Genomic DNA, 13,618 nt, shown 5'->3' with positions numbered 1-13,618 from the left:
AAGGACAGGAGGGGGGCAATCAATAGGTTTGAGAAATCAGTATTCATGCCATCGAGTTTGAGGCTACCCAGACAGAATATAAGGTGTTGCTCCTCCAACTTGAGTACAGCTTCATCACGGCAGTAGCCATGGCCTGACATATCAGAACTGGAAGTAGTATTGAAATGGGAGATCTTGTTTTTTGTGCTGGACGGAGCGAAGGTGCTCAGTGAATCAGTCTCTCAGTCCACATCGGGTCTCACTGATATACAAGAAGCCACACTGGGAGCATCAGATACAGTTTCTGACCCCAATAGACTCACAGATGAAGTGTCACCTCAACTGGAAGGAATGTTTGAAGCCCTGGATGGTAGTGAGGGAGGAGGAGTAGTGGCAGGTGTAGAGCTTGTTCCATTTGCAAGGATAAGTGCCGGGGGGGGTAAATGAATGGGCAAGGGAGTCACGTAGGGAGTGATGATTGCAGAAAGCAGAAAGTGCGGGGAAAGGAATGATGTGCTTGATGCTGGAATCCTGTGGGAATTGGTGGAAGTTACAGAGAATTATGTAATTACCTGCTGGACACAGAGGCTAGTGGGGTAGCAGGTGAGGACAAGAGAAACCCTATCCCTAACGTGTGGGCAGGAGGATGGGGTGAGGGCAGATGTGCAAGAAAAGGAAGAGATGTGGGTGAGGTAGCATTAATGGTGGAGTAAGGGAAGCCTCTTTCTTTGAAGGAGGAGGACATCTCAGTAGTTCTGGGATGAAAAGCCTCATCCTGAGAGATGTGTCAGAGACGGAGGAGTTGAGCGATGGGGGTGCCATGTTTACAAGTAACAGGGTGGGAAGAGATATAGTCCAGGTAGTCCAGGTACCTGTGAGAGTTAGTGGGTTTATAATAGATATCATCAGATAGACTCTATCCAAAGATAGAGGCAGAAAGATTGGGGGGGGGGGGGGGGATGGTAGCGTCATAAATTGACCAAGTAAATTTGAGGGCAGGGTGGAAGTTGAAGGCAAAGTTGATGAAATCACAGGAAACAGCACCAAAGCAGTTGTCAATGTAGCACAGGAAGAGTTGGGGATCAATGCCAGTGTAGGCTTGGAACGTACTTCTATTCCACATGTCCAATGAAAAGGCAGGCATAGCTGGGATATAGCTACATCGAGTTCCTCCAGCAAACTTTGTGTGTTGCTTTGGATCTCCAGCTTCTGTAGATTTTCTTGTGTTTGTGGCTCTTTCTTTAGAGTCCTCTTGCATTTCTTATACTCCATAGCACCTCATTTGTTCCTATCTGCTGCGCACCTCCTTTTTTCTCTGAACCAGGGCCTTAATATCTCTTGAAAACCAAGGCTCCCTACACTTATTGACTTAACACTTTACTCTGACAGGCACATACAAGCTTAGTACTCTCAAACTTTCACTTTTGAAGGCCTCCCACTTACCAAGTACATCTTTGCCAGAAAACAGCCTGACCCAATCTACAGTTGCCAGATCATTTCCTATTTGAATGGTTTTACCTTTTTAATATCAGAGAATGTATATAGTTTATAAGCTGAAATATAGTTTATAAGCTACTCTTCTCAGGTATCCACAAAAACAGAAGAGAACCCAAAGAATGAATGACAGAAAAATGATAGAACCCCAAAGCCCCCTCTCCCCTCTCATGCACAAGCAGCAGCAAAGCATCAAGCTTCAGCCCTCCCCCCTCACTCATTCAGCCGAAAGCCTGGAGTCCTGCCCTTCAGCTTAGCACCTAACTCCCTGAACTTTATCGCTCTTCCTACATTTCATTCGGAAATCTCAATCTCACCCACAAAACCTCCTTTCTGTTACCCTAACTAATGAATCCTCTAATACCACAGCTCACCTCTTCTTATCCCCACCCCCAACCCTTCCCTTCAGAATCGCAGAGTCAGGTTCAATGCCAGAGACCTGGCCGCTGTGACTTTCCTCTGCTAGGTCATTGCCCCAAACAGTATCCAAAGTGAGTTACCTGTTGTTGATGGGGATCAGTGGGAGGGACAAATGGATGAGGGAGTCACATAGGGTGGGATGACTGCAGAAAGTGGAAAGTGCAGGAAAAGGAATTCAAGAGACCGGCCGACAGGGGGGTGGGGGGGGGGGGGCGAGATGTTAAACATGACCAGAATACAGTGATACTCAAAGGAGGTTCCTTATGTCCAGTCTATTCTGCAATTTAGTTTACGTGGCTATCAGTACTTGCTTCTGTTCCGCTTGCTCACATTTTTTCCACTCAAAAAACTCAACGGGTTTGTCTTTAAAGGCAGGGTGCTTGGACTCAAGGTACCGAAGAGGTTTTGAGGGCTTCATTGCTTCATTAGACATCCTCCAGGCCCGAGCTCCAGCTTCCTGCCCGCCCATCACCAGACGCCTTGGCCAGGTCCAGTTGGTCATGGGTGGGGTGAGAGGACAAAGTAAGGGCCAGAGGTCCCTGGGCCAGGGCCACAGTGGTCACAGTCTGTAGAGAGCAACCAACCGAGTGAGGAGGAGTGCGACAGGGCACGTGCCCACCCCCCTTGTAGGTAGGTAGGATCTATCGGCTGACAAAAGTTTGGCTCGAGGGATGACTTTCAGTAGATCGCAGCAAGGTAACTGCTCTGCTACTTACGAAACCCTGAGCCCGAATTAGGTCCTCTGAGAATATTTTAGCACCGGGTTCCCCACGAACATTCGGTGTGCTAAACGGGTTTAGAGGCGGCACCCATCTGTCCGCGCTCCAGGCCAGTAGCAACAGCACTTCCCACCAGCCATGTGAGGCAGCCGTTTACCCGAGGCCAACCAGTGATCCCTGGCGCGAGGGTATCACTGCGTTTAGGTGACTGATGACCTCTCATGCATTCAAGTTCAACAGTGGGCATGGTAGGGAATAAGGAAAGGTGCTGCTGACTCATATCGTCAAATCATATCATTTCCTCGCGGCCCGGTAGCACATGCTTTGTGGCCTGGTACATGCGGCACATGCTTTGTGGGTGGTTGAACCTGAAGTTCAAAGTAAATTTATTATCAAACTACATGTAGGTTACCATATACAACCATAATGTTTATTTTGTTGCAGGCATTTACAGGAAAAGTAAAGATATACAATAAAATTTATGAAAAATTGTACATAAATGTAAACTGTACATAAACAAAAGACAAATGGTGTAAATAAAAGCATAAATAGTAGTGAAGGATCCTTGAAACTGAGCCTGTAGGTTGAAGAATTAGCTCAGAGACTACAGCCAGTGCTTTTTTCCAGGGCAGTAATGACTAACATGAGAGGACGTGGAAGGAAGTATAGGGGGATGTGAGAGGTAGACAGAGAGTGGTGGGTGCTTGGAGCACTCTACCAGAGTGGTTATAGAGGCAGATACATTAAGGACATTTAACAGACTCTTAGATAGATACATGCTCATAGAGAAATGGAGGATTATATGGGAGGGAACGTTAAGATTGATCCTGGAGTAGGTTAAAATGTCGGCACCATATCATGAGCCGAAAATCCTGTACTCTGCTGTGGCCTACGATGTTCTAGATCAAGCCCTGTCATGATATTATGTTTCTGTGGTGAACTATGTGCCTGTCGGGACACGCCCCTGCTGACTGCTCCTGTGGCTCCTCCCACAGGCCCCTGTATAAAGGAGACCTGCGGCCTGAAGATCGGCCTCAGTCTCCAGGACCTTGTATGATAGACACTCACTCCTGGTTCCTTCTTCCAGTCAATAAAAGCCGATATCTCGCCTACGTCTCAGTGTGAGTTATTGATGGTGCATCAATTTTATTGACTGGAAGTTTTAAAACATGGAACCCGTTTTGCGTCTGGACCGGTTGGATTTGGACCCTCAAGACCCTGACGCAGCTCTCGCTTTTGAACACTGGCTTGCATGCTTCCAATCGTACTTGGCGGAGCTTCGTGCGACTGAACCCGCCGTTATGCACAGATTCCTACTCTCGAGGGTCTCCTCCAAAGTTTACTCCTTTATCCGGGACCTGCCGACCTACGATGGGGCACTGGACGCCCTCAAACGACAGTACCTGCGGCCGGTGAACACCGTCTACGCAAGACATCGCTTAGCTACCCGGCAACAGCGGCCTGGCGAATCGTGCGCTGAGTTTCTCCGAGCACTACAGACACTCGTCCGACCTTGCGACTGCAAGGCGCTCACGGCAGAACAGCATGCGGAGCTGCTGGTGCGAGACGCCTTTGTGACGGGACTGAGGTCAGTGTACATGCGCCAGCGGCTGCTGGAGAACTCGGATCTTACCTTAAGCTCGGCGATAGAGAAGGCCAACGCTCTAGAAGCTGCGCGGCATAACGCCGACGCTGTCCAGTCGCGCGGTTCCCCGCCGGTTCCGTGGACACCTCAGACCCCGCCACCGCCGGCTCCCGGGAGCGAATTCGCCAACGCCGCCGCCAGTCGCGATTCCACGAGCTCCCCGACCCAGACCACGGCTGTGGCCCGTAAGAAACTCGTGCCTTGTTATTTCTGTGGCCAAAAGAAACATCCTCGACAACGCTGTCCAGCGCGAGAAGCGACCTGCTCCAGCTGCGGAAAGCGGGGCCATTTCGCCAAGGTCTGTAAGTCTCAACCTCGAGCGGAGTGCAGAGCTGCGGGTGAAACGTGGGGGCCGCCATCTTGCATGCCGGGATGTGGGCGGCCATCTTTGTCGACGTCAGCACGCCCCGCCCCCGACCCTCGGATGCTGACCGGGTACCCCGGATGTGAGCGGCCATCTTTGTCGGCGTCAGCATGCCCCGCCCCCGACCCTCCGATGCTGACCGGGTACCCCGGATGTGGGCGGCCATCTTTGTCGACGTCAGCACGCCCCGCCCCCGATCCTCGGATGCTGACCGGGTACCCCGGATGTGAGCGGCCATCTTTGTCGGCGTCAGCATGCCCCGCCCCCGACCCTCCGATGCTGACCGGGTACCCCGACGGCGATCCAACTCTGGCCACTGTGACTCTCGACCAAAGCGCCCCACACCAGCTTGCAAGATCCATGATGGACATCCAGGTGGAGGGGCACTGGACTGGATGCCTGTTTGACACGGGCAGCACTGGGAGTTTTATTCACCCGGACACAGTGCAATGCTGCGGACTTGCAACGCGGCCGGTCAGTCGGAGGTTCCATTTGGCCTCTGGGTCGCAGTCCGCAGACATCCGGGCGGGTTGTGTAGCGACTTTGGTGGTGCAAGGCACAGAATATCGGGACTTTGAACTGCTGGTCATGCCTAATCTGTGTGCACCTGTGCTATTGGGGCTGGACTTCCAGAGCCATCTCGAAAGTGTGACTATGGTATACGACGGGCCCCTCCCACCACTCACTGTCAAGAATCCTCAGTTTTGTGGGACTTCTTCACATACCCCGCTACTGACCACACACACACACGGACACACACATCCCATCCAGAACCAGGCCAACAGCTGCGCTACCGACACTTGCAGCCTCTCCACTCTCAAGATCCCTCCCCCACCGCTGTTCGCCAACCTGACCCCCGACTGTAAACCTGTGGCAACCAAAAGCAGGAGGTACAGCGCGGGGGACCGGGCCTTCATTCAGTCGGAGGTGCAGCGGCTGCTCAGGGAGGGGATCATTGAGCCGAGCACAAGCCCTTGGAGGGCCCAGGTGGTTGTTGTTCGGACTGGGCAGAAAAATAGGATGGTGGTGGACTATAGTCAAACCATCAATAGGTTTACGCAGCTTGACGCATACCCCCTACCCCGCATCGCGGATATGGTCAACCAGATTGCTCAGTATAAGGTGTACTCGACAATAGATCTGAAATCCGCTTATCACCAGCTCCCCATCTGCCCAGAGGACCGCTCCTACACCGCCTTCGAGGTGGGCGGCCGGCTCTATCACTTCCTGCGCGTCCCTTTCGGTGTCACGAATGGTGTCTCTGTCTTCCAGAGGGAAATGGACCAGATGGTGGACCAGTACCAACTGCAGGCCACATTTCCCTATCTGGATAACATCACCATCTGTGGTCATGACAGGCCAGATCATGACGCCAACCTCCAACGGTTTCTCCAAGTGGCCGCAGCTCTGAACCTTACTTATAACAGGGACAAGTGTGTTTTTGGTACCACCCGCCTTGCTATACTTGGGTATGTCGTGGAAAACGGGGTTATTGGGCCTGATCCCGAACGTATGCGCCCCCTGTTAGTGCTCCCTCTTCCCACCACTCTCAAGGCCCTCAGACGGTGCCTGGGGTTTTTTTCCTATTACGCCCAATGGGTCCCCCATTACGCAGACAAGGCTCGCCCCCTGGTCAAGTCTACCTCGTTTCCCCTCTCTGCTGAGGCCTGCGCGGCCTTCAACTGCATTAAAGCGGACATTGCCAAAGCTACGATGCATGCAGTGGACGAGACCGCTCCCTTCCAAGTGGAGTGTGATGCCTCCGATTTCGCTCTGGCTGCTACCCTTAATCAGGAAGGCAGACCAGTAGCATTCTTTTCTCGCACCCTCCAAGGCTCTGAAATTCGGCACTCCGCAGTGGAGAAAGAAGCCCAGGCCATAGTGGAAGCTGTTAGGCACTGGAGGCACTATCTTGCTGGCAAAAGATTCACTGTGCTGACCGACCAGCGCTCGGTTGCGTTCCTGTTCAGCAACCAACAGCGGGGCAAGATCAAAAATGATAAGATTTTGCGGTGGAGGATAGAACTCTCCACCTACACCTATGATATCCTGTACCGGCCTGGCAGACTCAATGAGTCCCCTGATGCCCTATCCCGGGGAACATGTGCTAGCACACAGCTCGACCAGCTGTACGCCCTTCATGCACAACTTTGCCATCCGGGGGTCACCCGATTTTACCATTTTGTGAAAGCTCGGAACCTGCCGTACTCCCTGGAGGACATCAGGACGATGACCAGGGACTGCCAAATTTGTGCCGAGTGCAAACCGCACTTCTACTGTCCTGACACGGCACAACTTGTGAAGGCCACCCGCCCTTTTGAACGCCTGAGTGTTGACTTTAAGGGCCCCCTTCCCTCCACTGACCGCAATGTCTATTTTCTCAGTGTTATTGACGAGTTCTCACGGTTCCCCTTTGCCATCCCCTGCCCCGACACCACTGCCACGTCCGTCATAAAAGCCCTGCGCCAGCTCTTCACTCTGTTCGGGTATCCCTGCTATATCCACAGTGATAGAGGGTCCTCCTTTATGAGTGAGGAGCTGCGCCAGTACTTGCTAGCTAGGGGCATTGCTACCAGTCGGACCACGAGTTATAATCCCCGGGGTAATGGCCAGGTAGAGCGGGAGAATGCCACAGTGTGGAAGGCCACACTTTTAGCCCTTAAGTCCAAAGGGTTGCCGGTCTCTCGATGGCAGGAGGTCCTCCCTGAGGCACTGCACTCTATCCGCTCTCTGTTATGTACGTCCACCAATGCCACCCCTCACGAACGCCTATTCTCTTTTCCCAGGAAGTCTGTCACTGGGACCACCCTACCAGTTTGGCTGACGTCCCCGGGGCCAGTGCTGCTCCGGAAACATGTGAGGAGCAATAAATACTCCCCGCTGGTGGAGAGGGTTCACCTTCTCCATGCGAACCCCCAGTATGCTTACGTGGTCTTACCTGATGGGCGGGAGGACACGGTCTCCATCCGCGACCTGGCACCCGCAGGTGCAGCAGACCACTACCCTGAAGGCTCTCCGGTAACTGTGAACCCTGCACCAGAGGTGACACCGTACTCACCAGGCCCTACACAGACTCCTCACGACACTTGTATACCGGGCGTTTCGTACGCATTTATACCAGGCGCCTCGCACATGCATGAGGGATCACCGCCGCCTAGTGGGCAAGAACACGCGCAACCCCCGTCCCCTGTGCAATCGCCAATGTTGCCGGCACCTATGCGGTCACAGCCGGTGCTACGTAGATCGCAGCGACAGATTCGACCGCCTGATCGGCTTGACTTGTAAGAACCTTCGCTACATGAGGACTTTTTCAAACGAAGGGGGGGTGAATGTGGTGAACTATGTGCCTGTCGGGACACGCCCCTGCTGACTGCTCCTGTGGCTCCTCCCACAGGCCCCTGTATAAAGGAGACCTGCGGCCTGAAGATCGGCCTCAGTCTCCAGGACCTTGTATGATAGACACTCACTCCTGGTTCCTTCTTCCAGTCAATAAAAGCCGATATCTCGTCTACGTCTCAGTGTGAGTTATTGATGGTGCATCAGTTTCAATATGATGCTTCTAAACCCCAAAGAAGATAGACTCAGAAGTGCTTAGCCTCTCTTGACAGGATGACTCACTCATCCCAGGATTGGACTAATGAAAGTCTTTCGGAATCCTTTCTCTGTCACTAAACACTTTATTCTGTAAGGGAACCAAAGTGTAGTGCTCCAGGTGTGGCCTCACCAACACCCTGAGCAATTATAACAAAAATTCCCTAATTCTAAACTCCAACGCCTTTGCCAAAAGCTATTTACCCTCTTAATTACTTGTTAAACTTGCCTACTACATCTTAGTGACTGAGGCACAAGAACATCTAAATGCCTTTGTAACTTTCCTCACTGGAATTCTCTTTGTATTTAAATGATGTTCTGCATGTATTTGACTATGTCATTAGCATAGGATAAGAGAGAATATGAATTTCATTTACTAGTTTGATCACATTCCACAATATGGTGTACCATTTTTCATTACATTCTGAAACCAGCTGTAGGCATGGGAACTAATTATTTTTCATTTCAAAAAGATCAACTATCATGTAGGATTCAATTATCAGAATGTCAAGAGAAGGGAGTGGTTCTCTACAAGTTTGTATGAACCTTAAGATGCAGGGCAAGTAACTCATTGATCCAAGGAAATTCCAGTGACAAGCATTCAATATGCAGGCACATGCTTGTAATGTATGGATCTATTTCTTTTAGAGCAATGACCCCCCCCCCCCCAGCAATGTGTTTCATCAGTTGCACATACACATTACTCTCTCTTTCGATGCAATGTAAATGCACCAGATAAAGCCACCTCTCACATGTGTGCTTTTTCAAAATTGATATGTAGTTGCACAAAGACACAACAAAGTTGTGTCAAGTACAAACGTAAATATCAGAAAATATCATGAACTGCTCTGCCAGTTACAGGACAGAGACAGGGGCAGGGAGGGAGGGAGAGAGAGAGAGGAGGGGACAGAGATATCACCGACACTAACAAAGGGGCGTGAGAGCAGCATAGTACACAGGGAAAGACGCACTGAATTTAAAGTGAAAATAATGTGGCTCTGTCTTCAGTTGGGAAAGTTGATGAATTTGACAGCAGTAATGAAGGCTTGGGGTTGTATATCGAGAGGGTAGAACTGGAACATGAACAAGGTGGAGGAGCAAAAGGAAAGCTTCTTAGCTTAATGGGCTCAAAATCATAGTGTCTCTTACCCAACTTAGTAACCCCCGCAAAATGAGCAAGCAAGATGTTCAATGAAATTTAGTTACAGTTTTGCAAAATCACTTGAGCCCTGAACTGCTGGTAATAGCTGAGAGATTTAGAATTTACAAAAAGAACCATTCAAAACATTAAGGCATTTCTGAATACGTTACAGAACTGCAAGAAACTTCTTCAGAACTATGGCTTTGTGGTGCAAGCTTGTATGTGGCATGTATAGTCAAAGCACTTAAAAAGATGAAAGAGACCTGACCTGAGAATGGCCACTGACCATTGCAATATTGTTAGAGACTGCAACAAAGGATGGAGCATAACTACAGAAAAGGTTAGCATGTGAAATGCGCAAAATATCCTTGAATGCTGCAACAAGCCAAAAATGTTAATGATGTGGCAATCCTCCCATGATGCAAATGACTGTTGGTGCAAAGGAAAAGGTGTCACTTAGAGTGTGCAAGCCAGAGAAAAAGCACAATGGTGTGAAAAGTCTCCAGCACAAAACCAAGCAAATGCATAAAGTTATCGAAGGTAAAACCGAATCAGACAATATAGAGTCTGATAAAGGTGAACTGTTATGCCTCGAACTGCATAGTAGTACTGAAGCTGATCACAAAATCATATGGATTACAATAGATGTATCATGTGTAAAACTAAAATTGGAGCTGGATACAGGGTCCTGCTGAAAGGTTCAGGCCTGAAACATTGACTATACTCTTTTCCACGGATGCTGCCTCCAGCATTTTGTGTGTCGCTTGGATTTCCCGCATCTGCAGATTTTCTCTTGTTTGTGACAGGGACAGCTTTTTCCATAATTCCAGAGGCTGAGTACGACACACTGTTTACTGAGATACCATTTGAGAAGACCTCAGAGGTGCTAAAGACCTACACAGGCAAAAAAGTGTCTCTTGAAGGCAAACCGAAATTAAGTGTGATGTCTGGAGGCCTGGCACGGCAGTTAGAGCTTTATGTATTGAAAAGTGGAAGGCCAGCACTTTTCGGATGTGAATGGTTGAGAAAAATCTGATGTTACGTATCCCGTAACTGGATAACTTACCAGCAAAGATAGAGAGATCTGTTGAAGTCTGTTGTCACTATTTTCAAACGTTTTATTCGTAAAGGGACACAAAGGTAGGGTTAATACATACATTCAGATAAGTCACATTGTCAACACTCAATCTAAAGCGCGGGTATATGAATAATCATCATTCTTAAATGAGCTCTGTTGATGTCTAGGGGTTAATAGATTGTCCGTTGGAAATATAAAAGTCACTCTGAAAGCCTGCCGGCCTCAGTCCGTTGGAAATCGCTGGGTTCTTTCGGGGGGGGGGGGGGGCGCCCGAGAGAGAGATTGGGGGAGAGAAGAGAAAGAACTTGCCGAGTCTCGATGAATCTTCCGTGAAATCGGGAGAGCGTTGGTTTCCTCTCCCCGATGTTAGTTAAAAGCGGTTTCCTGTGATTCCAGCCACAGATTCCAATCCCGGAATCTAACGCACGTGGCTTCCTTCAGAATGGCTTCCCGCTGCTGCGGGATCACTCTCGTGTCTTCTTGGTGCATCTGAGGGGCTGTCCCCCTGAGACTCTCCTTTATACTTCCTCACGGGGTCGCAGGTGTCAATCAGGTTGGGATGATGCAATCTCTCTCTCAACCAGCCCACCTTGCCCGAGGGCTTTTCACGTGGTCTCCATGAGACAATAGTCGCTGGCATCTTATTCTGTATTCCTCGTGGGACGTGCAATTTTTCACGTTTCTCTCTCTCACTTCCTGGGTCTACTGACCCCCCCCCCCCCCCAACGGGTGCTCTTACGATTCTCCGGAAGGAGGGGGCTGCTCCCGCTCCTTCGGCCCCTCAGAGCTGTGGTACCTTCATTACACTGACTACACTGGCACTTAATCGTAACGCCCAGGTTAAGATTTGTAGGGTTGCTAATGTTAAAGGGTATTTCATTTAATGGCTTTCCATAGAAGCAGTGTGTTCTGCTGGTACTGTTTGGGTTACTGCTAAAGATGAGGGGTTGTGATGCTCATGCTTAGGAATGTTGTGTCATCCAATCAGGATGGTAGAATTGGGAGAAGGTTCTAGAGAACACTGCTTAGGGAGGTTTTGTGACAGACACTGAGGTGGGTCAAGGTCTTTTTGGCAGGAGATGGAGAGAGACGAAGCTCAAAAGAACTGGCTGTAGGATTTGATCCAATGGGAGTGCATGATTCAATGGAGCCCAAGAGGATAAATCCGACTGGTGATGGATGAATAGGAGTTGGAAGATTTGAGCTCCAACTTATGCCCATTTGACTGTTTTGACTATGATGAGCCCTTGTGTTTTTATTTTCTTTTTTCTTTCTTCTCTAATAATAATTTGGTTAAGTTAACATTCATAAATATACATTCTTTCTAATTGTTTGCAGTGTACAATCTGTAATTTCTTGCTGACGGGCAATTACAGGGGGGCAGTAGTTAGACAGATTGGGGATCAGGTGGGTGAGACATCCCAGCTTCCCAGTTTTGGTGGAACCCAAGTCATATTGACCCTAGATGCACAGAGTCTGAGAAAGGCAGTTTTTCTCACTGCTGAGTCCGGTGGCTGTTAGTGAGGGGCTAACAATCTGCATCTCTAGAGAAGCCCAGTAAAAAGGTGTTTCTCAAATCTCTCAGTGTGACATCAACAGGCAATGGCAGCCAAAATGGCAGCACTAACCAGAGACTGGCACAGCTGTTTAATGCTAATGAGAAGGTGTTTGAGAAGGGAATTGGTCATCCCAAAGGGGATTGGTAAACTCGAAGGGGATTGGTAAACTCAAAGGCATTGAGGTCAGAATTGCACTGGATGAAGCAGCAACACCACAATTACATAAAGCACATCCAGTGCCTTATGCACTATGTCCTAAAGTGGATGCTGAACTGCAGAGCTTGGAGGCATCTGGAATTGTCTCCAAGGTTGAGTGAAACAATTGGACCATGCCCTTTATCTCAGTGATCAAGAAAGGGAAGGCTGGAGCCAGTCACATATGTGGGGATTTCAAGGTGAGCATCAACCCAGTGCTGCGTACTGTGCAGTGTCCCCTGCAACAATTAGAAGGCATTTTTGCATCTTTGGCGGGTGGGGAGATGTTTTCAAAGATTGACCTGCTAATCTGCAAATGGAGACTGAGGAGTCAAGCAGGAAGTTCATGCAATCAACACTCACAAGGGACTGTTCCAGTATAATTGTCTCACCTTTGGCGTTACATCAGCTCCAGCAATCTGGCAAAGAGCAATGGACCAAGTGCTCCAAGATACCCCAGGAACAGAGTGTTACCTTGATGACATCATGGTAACTGGTGAGAATGATGAATAGCACCTCCAGAGACTTGGTAAGGTGCTTACCAGACTGAGGGAGTATGGTCTGTGTGCAAAGAGAGAGAAATGTGAGTATTTCAAGAATAAAACCTCATATTGTGGACATGTCATTGTCAAGCATAGCTTAGACAAGTCCCAAGAGAAGATTGAAGCTGTGCTACAGGCACCTAAACTAGAAAATGTGTCACAACTCAGGTCATACTTGGGCCTTGTAAACTACTACCACCGGTTTCTCCCAAACATTGCTACAGTGCTGCATCCATTGAATGCACTGTTGCAGACAGAAGCAAAGTGGGAATGGTCAGAAAGATGTGAAAGAGCATTCAAGGAAACAAAGAGACTAATAACATCAGATGAATTGCTCACCATTATGGCCCATCCCTGCCCATCAGACTAGCATGCGATGTGTCTTCTTACGGCCTTGAAGCCGTTTTGTCACACATTATGAAAAATGGATCTGAACGCCCAATTGCATTTGCTTCAAGGTCACTGACGAGCGCAGAACACTACTACAAACTAATCAACCAAGAGGCCCTTAGTCTAGTATGGGAATTAAAGAATTCCACCACTACCCCTACAGACAGAAGTTTTCACAAGTGACATACCACTGGCCCCTTGTGTCCATTTTCAATCCCAGGAAGGGAATTCCAGTGATGACTGCTACCCAGTTACAACATTGGCACCCTTCCTAGAAGCCCACTCTTATGACATAGAGTTCAACAACACAACAGTGCTGATGGCTTGTCATGTCTTCCACTATTGGCAAATTAAGTAGAAAAGTCTTCACACCGTGATCCATCAGAAATATTTCACACTACATAGGTAGACCAGTTGCCAGTAACAAATTCTAAATACCAAGGAAATAAGAAATGACCTGACATTGTGAGATGTCTATGTGTTATGAAGGTACCACAGCTC

Source organism: Hypanus sabinus, chromosome 16, assembly GCF_030144855.1.
Source record: "Hypanus sabinus isolate sHypSab1 chromosome 16, sHypSab1.hap1, whole genome shotgun sequence".
Lineage (NCBI taxonomy): Eukaryota > Metazoa > Chordata > Chondrichthyes > Myliobatiformes > Dasyatidae > Hypanus > Hypanus sabinus.
This window is presented reverse-complemented; position numbering follows the sequence as displayed.